This window comes from Lactuca virosa, chromosome 2, assembly GCF_052849685.1.
Source record: "Lactuca virosa cultivar CGN04683 chromosome 2, Lactuca_virosa_CGN04683_v6, whole genome shotgun sequence".
Classification (NCBI taxonomy): domain Eukaryota; kingdom Viridiplantae; phylum Streptophyta; class Magnoliopsida; order Asterales; family Asteraceae; genus Lactuca; species Lactuca virosa.
Genome location: NC_136427.1, coordinates 184,619,431 through 184,629,197, shown reverse-complemented (window position 1 = coordinate 184,629,197; position 9,767 = coordinate 184,619,431). Strand labels below are relative to the sequence as shown.

At 35.2% G+C, this 9,767-nt stretch overlaps 1 long non-coding RNA gene and 1 other non-coding gene across 3 annotated transcripts; both read right to left on the bottom strand.

Annotated features, from left to right (window-relative positions):
• LOC145159817 (uncharacterized) lies at positions 1-2,270 on the bottom strand. 2 transcript variants are annotated; one of them, XR_013737933.1, is made up of 3 exons: positions 2,130-2,270; positions 460-564; positions 1-361 (listed from the first exon to the last, which is right to left on the bottom strand). It is a non-coding gene; the product is annotated as an uncharacterized LOC145159817 (long non-coding RNA). The 2 variants fall into 2 exon arrangements; XR_013737932.1 differs by lacking the exons at positions 1-361; positions 460-564 and adding an exon at positions 715-1,277.
• On the bottom strand, positions 1,789-1,885 carry LOC145161836 (small nucleolar RNA snoR113). The gene has a single exon (XR_013738709.1). It is a non-coding gene; the product is annotated as a small nucleolar RNA snoR113 (small nucleolar RNA).
• Positions 2,271-9,767: the final 7,497 nt, after the last annotated feature.

Sequence of the window (9,767 nt, the reverse complement as noted above, 5' to 3'; positions counted from 1 at the left end):
TGACACACAATAGCAGGGTACTTTCATTTATTTAATAGGAAAGGGATTACAAATCCATTACATAACCATTACAAATACATTGGTAAACATGAAAGGAAACCATATTAGAAATAACCATAACTTCATCTTAATAGGAAAGGAAACCATATTTAATACGAAAGGGATTACAAACCCATTACAACTTATAGACTAATACCACAAAAAAAACAGCCCAACTTAGAAATAACCATAACTTCATCTTTCTAACATTAGATTGAAGCTTCTTATTTGCCAGAACCAAATTTGTAACCAAAGTTGTGTCACCAGTCGTGTTCGTACTCTCCACTTCATCTGCCCAACATATGAAGCCATCACGAGGCCCCTACAATGGAAGTTATTATTTGTTATAGATTAAGTTACCAAACCCAGAAACAAATTATCAAAATCTAGGTCAACAGTTAACATGCAATTTACATTTACCTTTTTGGGGCAAACATAAAAGAGTCGGCCAGGGTTATATTTAGTAGTTGACATTCGTAATATTGCTTCACATCCACACGAGCATTGAACTGATTTCATCGAACCCTTCATTTCAGTGAGGTCACTTGAACGGTAAGAAGAATAGGAGAGCAAAAGAAAGCTTATTAAGCCCACATATGTGTCTGAAACATGAGTATATGTAAGGGTAAATTGTGAAAGGACGAAATTACCCTCTTTCACACTAATTAACTGTAATTTCCATTAACTACTATTTTTCCATTAAATAAACCCGGTTACAAAGTTACTTTATACAAAATTGTCTTAGACAGGTCTTCAATCACCTTCGCTAAAACAAACACATAAACCCTAATACACAACATTATACTACCAAAAGAAGACACATCCATACCTAATCAACACAAACACTACGAACCACCAACATAAACACCAACAAATCACGGGTTCACGATACGAAGAAACTTCTCCACCATAAAACCAAAAGTCACAATCACAAGTCCAATCACCAATACAGTCAACGAAGTCACCTTTTTCTCCGTGCGCTCAATCCGACGATGCAATGCGAGTGACTCAACCCTGCTTAACACCAAATCTCGACCCATTTCTTCTTTCAAACGGGCGACTTCCATTTTCTGCTCTGCAATTTCTGCTCCACAATCACAATAAATCGTATGCAAATCGCCGAAGTTGAGACGGTCTCGTGAATTTATAGATATTGAATCCGGTGAAAGTGGTGGTGGGGTCGCCATCGTGACTCACGTGAAAGCGAAGTATCGAGGTTATGTCGGATTGTCGGTTACCTTTAGTGGAAAAGGGTATTGAAGATTTAGGGTTTCATCGAATAAGCCACTGCTTTTATGGACTGATGGGTCCACAGTGACCCTTAGGCCCCAAGCAAGGAACCGGTCACAACTCAGTGACATGTACATGAGTTAACTCAGACTCAACTCACTTGCTGACTATGCTTATTACGTGTATGGTTTACCTGTTTGTTTGGTACAGGTAACTGGACCAATTTAGCCGGTAAAGTAAAACTTGGTTCCTCTCAAGTGCGAAAAAAAAACAATAGGGACCATTTAAACCATAACTATAAAGATGGTTGGGTCACAGTGACATTTACCCTAGATTCTTTTACAAAGAATCTTGAGGATGTGATTCATCATTCATGATTCAACAATCTTTAGTGTGCAACAACAATCTACAAAGAATCAATTTAAAAAAAAGCAGGAAACTTTGAGTTAAGAAAACTTAGCAAGCTCACAATAAACAGTCATCTGAATTTGAAAAGGTACAGAAATATAAAAATCAACCATGGCTCAGAAATAACCTTATAGAACGTCTCATCAATCTACTACCAACCATATTTAAGGTAGCAGCTGTAAGTCCGGCCTTTTTTTCATCATTGCCATTCAACTTAAAACACTATCATTTGGTAGATCCCATGGTTTACAACGATCAAAAAGCGATTCTACGAAATACTTCCTCGATTTCACAACAAAAAGTACGAAAGTTTCAATTAAACTACGATTAATAACAACTGCTGCAACTTGAAAATCACTGGAGTGTTTGGAGGTGCAAAATCATTTTATCGTTGTATTATCATCGTCTGAAGCAACAAGAAAGACACATTTGATACGAATATGAATACGCACCGGTGGTTTTGATCTACATATGAGGTTAACCTTTTGATTGATTGAAGCCATGGCATTGACGGCTGCCTGTCGTAACCCTAGTTGTGTATTCTGTATAGACATAGTTGGGAATGGGGGAAACGATGCCAATGCTTTATCAAGAGTTCGGGAAGTTGTGTTTTGACCTGATTTAAGACTGAATTACAGATATGGTACCTATGGTTTCATGAAATTTGTAGTTTTAGTTCATGTTTTGAATTTTATTATCTTGCATATGTAGTCCTTTGACTAATAGTATTAGTAAAACATTATTAAATTAATGTAAATGATCAATCTATCTTTCATTTTTTTTAATATTTTTGTAATTTTATTATTAATATTATTTTCAAAGATTAAAGGATACATGTAATTTTTTTTCTCTTCTCTCTTCACTCGATGTCATGTTCATTAGTCTCCACTTCCCAATTCATTTTCTCTTAAGATGGGTCTTCCCTTACCTCATAAATTAATAACTCTCATCTCCTACTGTTTTCCTCACACGTGCAATCCATTCCTTACTTACATCGTCACTTTAAGGGGTTGTTTGGTAGGATATGAATTTTTAAGAGGTCTGAATTTCTAAAAGGTTTTGGATTTTTAACATGTTGTTTGGTTAGAACCTCTGAATTGATATGCTGAATTATAAAAATAACCATTTTATCATTTTGTATTTTTTTTGTTGAATAATTATAAAAAAATATAAACACCATACAAACTCTAGTTTCAGGATGTTTCTAATTTCGGGATAGCGGACTGTAACTCAATCAAGTAAAGGTATTTGGCTTAAAGGGAATAAAGTTTAGATCTTATTAGATGTTGATAATGTTGGTTAAGTGATTTAATTCCTTTAATTGTGTTATGCAGCCAAAAGGGGTAAAATGGGAAAAAGATGATATTCTGAACTTTTTGCATGAATTAAGTTCTAAATGCTTTAAGTCAAAAGTAATCAGATAAAATTTTAGGGTTGTCAATACCTTCGTGTGCATATAAAGATCACTGAAAACAGAATTAGAACGAAGAAGTTATGATTGTTTGAAGCTGAAAACTGAAAAATCCAGAATTTATTTGAGGAGCGCGGAGCACCCTTAATGAGCACGGGGCGCCCCCGACCCAGTGTGTTGCACGTTTTTTAGGGTTTTGGGGGGTATTTAAAGGCCATTTAACCCTAAGGGTTTGTCATTTTCATCATCCACCGCCTTTAGAACACCTCTAATGAAGCCCTAGTCCCCATTATAGTGTGTGGAAGTCATTATCTCTCTTAAATCCATTTTAGTACTCTCTTAATGACCATTAGGTGCTCTCTTTTGTTGGTATTATGCTCTAGTAGGAACAAGAACAAGAAAGATTTGTCTTTAAAGCTATGAATTTAAAGTATTCAACCTCCTTTCACCTTCTAGACCTTTGTAAGTTACAAAGTTCCAAGCTTTATTGTGTTTTATCTTTAGATCTATGGATATATGAAGATTTGGTCCATTTTAATGATTTTTGGTCCCTTGGTGACTTTTTCCATAGAGTTTGAAGAGATCTTGAGCTTTTGATTGATGTTTGGGATGATATATGGTCATTTAGTGGAGTAGAGAGTGCATGCAAGAGCTCTCTTTACTCCATGCTTAAAGAAAGATGGGTTCTTAGTCATCTCTTAACTTCGGGTTTTAGATCTTGGAAGTTTGTGGCATTATAATGGATAAAGTTGGAAATTTTATCCATTTAGACATCAAGTTGATTCAAATCTGAAAGTGGAAGACTTGGACTTGTTAGATTATGACAAGAAATATGCTTTTTTGGACTTTATGAGACTTAAGGTTTATATCTTGCTTGATTGGAGTGTCTTAATGGGTAAAGTTGGGAACTTTATCCATTAGGACATTGTTAAGGATCGGATATGGAAATTTGAGGGATTGACTTAATGGATTAAGTCATTTTACCATTTCAATTAAGTCAAGGTGGGGTGCGCCCTTCCCTAGCGCGACACACTTTTAGGGTTTTCTTATGCACGCTTGATTTTGAGCTGGATCTCAATTGTTTTGTCCTGTAGTGGGCGTTGGGCTCCTGTGAGAGGGCGTGATGCGCTTGTTGCACAAAGCGTTGACTTTAACCGTTGACCGTTGATCTTTGACTAGTTTAACTTTTGGCCAGACTTTGGTAGAATTGAGTATTTGACTAAGTAATGGTATCAGTTTGGAATTAGGTAGCTTGGATTAGCTACTATGTTCCTGAGGTAGTTGTTGAGCTTATGTTGAGTAGTTTAGGTGAGTCTTCTCACTATATTGTGTAGAATGCTACATTGTCTTTGTGACTCTTGCATGTTGGGTGGGGCCCGTTATTCATGTTGGGCGGGGCTCATTATGCATGTTGTGTGGGGCCCATTATGTATGTTGGACGGGGCCCGTTATGTACATTGAGCGGGGTCCGTATTAGTATGTGGTATCTTGGGGATTTCACTAAGCTTTGTGCTTATGGTTTTAAGTTTAAATGTTGCAGGTCTTTTTGGAAGTTTGGGAAGAGCACGACGTGATTACATCGCATCTACTACTATGTTTTCAGATATTCCGCATTATAATATTAATACTTTGATTTATGTTTTCGAAACAAATGAATATTTACTTTTATGAATGAATGGCAAGGTTTCCTTTGATTTTTAAATGAAAATTTTGGTTTGAAATTTGGGACGTTACAAGTTGGTATCAAAGCCTTAGTTTGAGGGATTCGGGCGCACTCTATAGTGTGTTTGAACTCAAATTGAGGCCTAAAAGATTTCTTTTTACAAAAACATTTTTGAAAAGTTTTTACAAAAAGAAAAGGATGTGATGCGTATAATTAGTTGAAGCTCAAGTAAGTGATTCTCAAAATACTCATACATGTTGATATGTTATATGTGTTATAGTATGATATACATGCTAGAAGTTAGAATAAGGTTCTGCTTAGGGTTACAGGCTAGAATGCCTGCTTAGGAGAGATGCCTGCTTTGCAAAGATGCCTTTTGTGACTGATGTGTGAATTGTTAGAGATGCATGATAGTGTGTATGCTAAGGATCTTCAGGAAATGTGTGTTAGAATTGCCTGATCTTTGTGATGCCTTGGTGACTGTTGGATTTGCTGCTTGAATGATGCTTGCTTTGTGCTATGTGAAACCTATATTGATATTAATTAACTATTAAGCAAATGATAGTTTATTTTAGTTCCTTCTTTTTTTATAGTTTATTTTAGATTTTTTAGCTCTTTTTATTAGTATTGCATTATATATTCTTCATTTTCTTTATCATGTATCGTGTTGGGTACTTTCTATTTTGCATTAGATATTTGCAGGGTTTTGGAGCTCGTTGCGGTTGTAGATTAGCTTAGAGACGGGCTTTGTGGGCTTTCGAGGCATTATTGGGCTTTCTGGATCTATTAAAGAGGAATTGGGCTTAAAATGTTGAAGACTTGGATGATTTGGGCTTATGAAGATGGGTCTTGGATTCTTATATTGGGCTTGGACTATCCATATTTTAAAGCTTGAAGATGATTGGCCAAATTTGAATCATGTGAGGTGTGGAGGGGACCAAAGGAATCTTGGAAGTAGGTTGGTGTAGTGGAGAAAAAGAGTCAATATCATTCCAGCATCATTTGCGAGGGTGGAGTCTCAGTCGCGCAAATCTGCGAGGGTACCCGCACAACTACACACTTTTGAGCATTTTGGTCATTTTGCTCACCATATACTTTGGGGGTTAGGTTTAGCAGGTCATACTTTGATTTTCCACCATTAGAGACCATTGGAGGCAATTTTTGGGAACTTGATTGTCACAACTAGGAATTCTAAGATTTTTGTAAACATTAACAAGAGTAACATTTGTGACTAAAACTTGAAAGTATGCATGATGTTTATTCAATAACAACAAAATTCCATCAAACACTCTATACAAACACTTCAAATGGTCAACAAAAGATTGGAAACCCTAAAAAATCCTGGTTTAAGTCCATTATGGACTAGGATTTCCTTATTGGGCCTAATAGACCAATAAGCTTCCAGTTTGACTATTTTGGGCTTAGGACCCTTAAATGGGCCCTAATTGGACCCTCTTTCATAAAAATTAACATTTTGGGCCATAATGAATCCAAAATGAATTGGTTTACCTTAATGGGCCTTATTGGGTCATAACAAACCCAATAAGCCCTAATGGGCCATAAAACTCATTCTTTTATGCAAATTGGGCCGTAAACCCTCTTAAGGGCCCAATGGGCCAAAAACCATCAATTTGGGCTTCACATTATGGAACTCAAGCACTAAAGGCCCAAATCCTTTCTCTTCTCTCTCCCTCTCGGCCCAAATAAAAAAAAAGAAAGAGAATAAGAAGGGTTGACTTTTATGTGCCATCTTCTTATTATACACCAAATAAACATGCATGGTCCAACATACATCCACATTTGTCACTTCAATCCTTTCTCTCCTCTCCCATCTCTTCTTATCTACGGCCGAAGGAAGGAACACACACACACACATTACACAAACTCTCTCCATTACTCTCAAAGATCATCTTCCTTCTTCCTTCAAAGAAATCTCGAAAATTTAGCTTGGATTCAAGGATCTTCATCAAGTGTTGTCAATATTTGGTAAGTGCTATCAAACACAAACATCTTCTTCCATTACAACATCTAGAATTCTTTCTTACAAAACTTTACTCCATGAACACCTTAGAAGCTTCTTAAGTTCGAAATCAACTCAAGGAGGCTTGCTAAGACCAAAAATCTTCTCCACATATTCTTCAAAACCGAAACAACTAAGCAAGGTGAGTTCATACCCCCTTGTTTTCGGTTTTTACTTGTTTTTGGGGGGAGAATACAAGTATTATGTGATGATCTATGTGTGTTTGCATGTTGTATGTGATTTCTTTAGTTTTTGGTTGTGATAATATGTAATATTTGTTATATTTCAAGATCTATAGCAAAAAGGGTGAAAGAATCATAAACAAAAACATAATAAACAACATACATCATAGATCTAAGGGTCCTTAAGTTTAAAAAGTGAAAAACAAAACCAAAAGAACCTTACAAGTGTCATTTTTGCAAAAATAACAAAGATTGGGTATAAATTGTAAATTGTCGGTTTATGAGGGTTATAATTTGTTTATTTGTATAAAAGCTGATTTTTATGAAAATAACACTTTTCAAAGGGTCAAAAACATAAATTTTAGCTTAATGGGCTTAAAATTGGGCCTAATGGGTTTGGGGCCCAAGGTTGAGAAAAAAATTAGGTTTTGAGGGGCTGAATTGGAAAATTTAACAAACTATGGGTCTAAAATGTAAATAAACTTTTTCAGGGGTTGAAAATGAGTTTATTACCAAATTTGGACTAAAAATGCAAAGTTTTTGATTTTGGGGTCAAAACTGTAAAACTTACGTAATTTGGGCCAAAAATGTAAACTTTTTACAAATAAAGGCTGGAAATGACAAATGCAATAGTTTTGGGCTAAAATTACTATTCAAATAAAGTTTGGGTGGAAAATGTCAAGAAAAATGGTTTAAGGACCAAAAATGTAAATTTTCATAAAAAGGGACTAAAAGTGCCATTTTTATAGAAAAAGGGGCCACAATGGTCAATCTAAATGTTTTTGGGCCAAATAAACAATTATAAATGTTTGGGTTAAAAATATCAAGTTTATAATTCATGATTTATAATATATATATATATATATATATATATATATATATATATATATATATATATATATATATATATATATATATATATATATATATATATATAACTAAAACATCGTTATAATTTGAACGTTAAGTTATTTTTTTAAACATTGTGAATAAACATTTAGTAGACAACAAAATACCAACAATACGAATTAAACTCGATAAAACATAAGCGATTCAATGGTTGGACTCAAATACCTTCTTTTCGTGTTATTGGGCCTTTGTGGCCCAATATCATGATTTTTGGGTCCAACATAAATACACATGTTTATTGGGCCTCAGGTGACCCAATTACATGCCTAATGGACCCTCAATGACTTTTACATGCTATTGGGTCGTAGTGGCCCATTTGCATTGCTAGTAAGGTCCAAATAAATCATATGCGTGATGGGTTAACGTGTCCTTCGCATACTCGACAGCCTTTAATAACATACGTGATTAGTGGGCCCCCGTAGTCCTCTTCTCTTCGTCTGTTAGGCTTACCTTCTATTCAAGTAAACAAAAATCAGGTCGTTAACCAAGGTTATTCAATTTCATTTGGATTTAGTGAGTAATAACGGGCGACACCAATAAGTGTCGGTCGTAGTCTGTAGTTATAATCAAAGTCTCCTGGAGGGAGAGCGAGAGTTTGTGTATAGATCTATACGGGGGTGACTCCCCCACACCTAAGCTGTTCGCTACAGTTAGACTCGGCCAGTCTAGGGTGACAAAATCTTAATTCAATACCGGCATTCGCAAGAATGCCAAGACAGACGAACTAGTCATTATTATGCATGGTTATAACGACTCACATAGAGATCCAATACCATCTAAGTAATCATGGGAAATCATATTCATTCGTTGTGACGATACAATAATACAAAACGATCATACTATTTTATCGGAAAACATCGGGTTTTCCGGGGAAACAACATTATTCACTTGCACTTTCAATACAGGAATTTATTATGAGAAACATATCACTTTTTCACGTTTTGAAATCATTCACGCATACTTATAGATCATCACACCTATTGTATAAACAATTGCCGTCTCAGAAAATATCGGATTTTCTGGGTTTTACAAACTATACAAAACATTTTCATATCAAACCTGCTTATGAACTCACCAACATTATATATGTTGACCGTTTTCAAAATAACTTGTATTCTCAGGTAACAGATAAGCTGAAGAAAATTTCCAAGTGTGTTAGGATGTTATGTTTTGTGACTCTCAAACAATTTATGCTATGTATATGTAATATTTAGACAATGTACTTGATATGAACAAGGTCATTTGTAATGTATTAATGCATGGTGATGCTTATGTTATGTTTCATGTATATTTATTGTGATGATATTTCAATTTAAGTCACGCGAGCCCTCGGACGTTTCCGCCGTCTGGTTCGGGGGTGTGACATTGATACACATTCTTCTCATCTTTCTACCAGTTGTTAGTTTCTTGGTGCAAAAACCCTTTTGTGATTGTTATTTTGTTGCCATGAGTGGCTAGTTTCTCATTTTGGTTAACTTTGGCTAAAACCCTTGGATATTTGTGGGTTTTGAAGGATTCATGCTTAATTGTAATTTATCTTATGTTTATGATTCTAGTTCATATTTCTTATGCTTGTTTAATACTTTGATCATGAGCTTGGTACTTGAATGAGCAATGATTTATTTCTTTGGTTTAGCATTGAATCATTGAATTTACTTAGAACAAGGGCTTTATGATTGTAGAAATTATCTCTAGCTTATTAATCATGACTCCTTTATGGATGTGTAAGCATTGACATCCTCTAGGAATTGGGGATTCCTTTATTCTTAAGGCTAATCAACTTTCTTGGGTTCAATTGCTTCAATTGAATCTTTGATTTTGATTAAGAAGGTGTGTTGTGGGCTTTCCCAACCTCCATACTACCTATGAGAAATCTTGGCATATCATGCTTCATGATTGCTATAA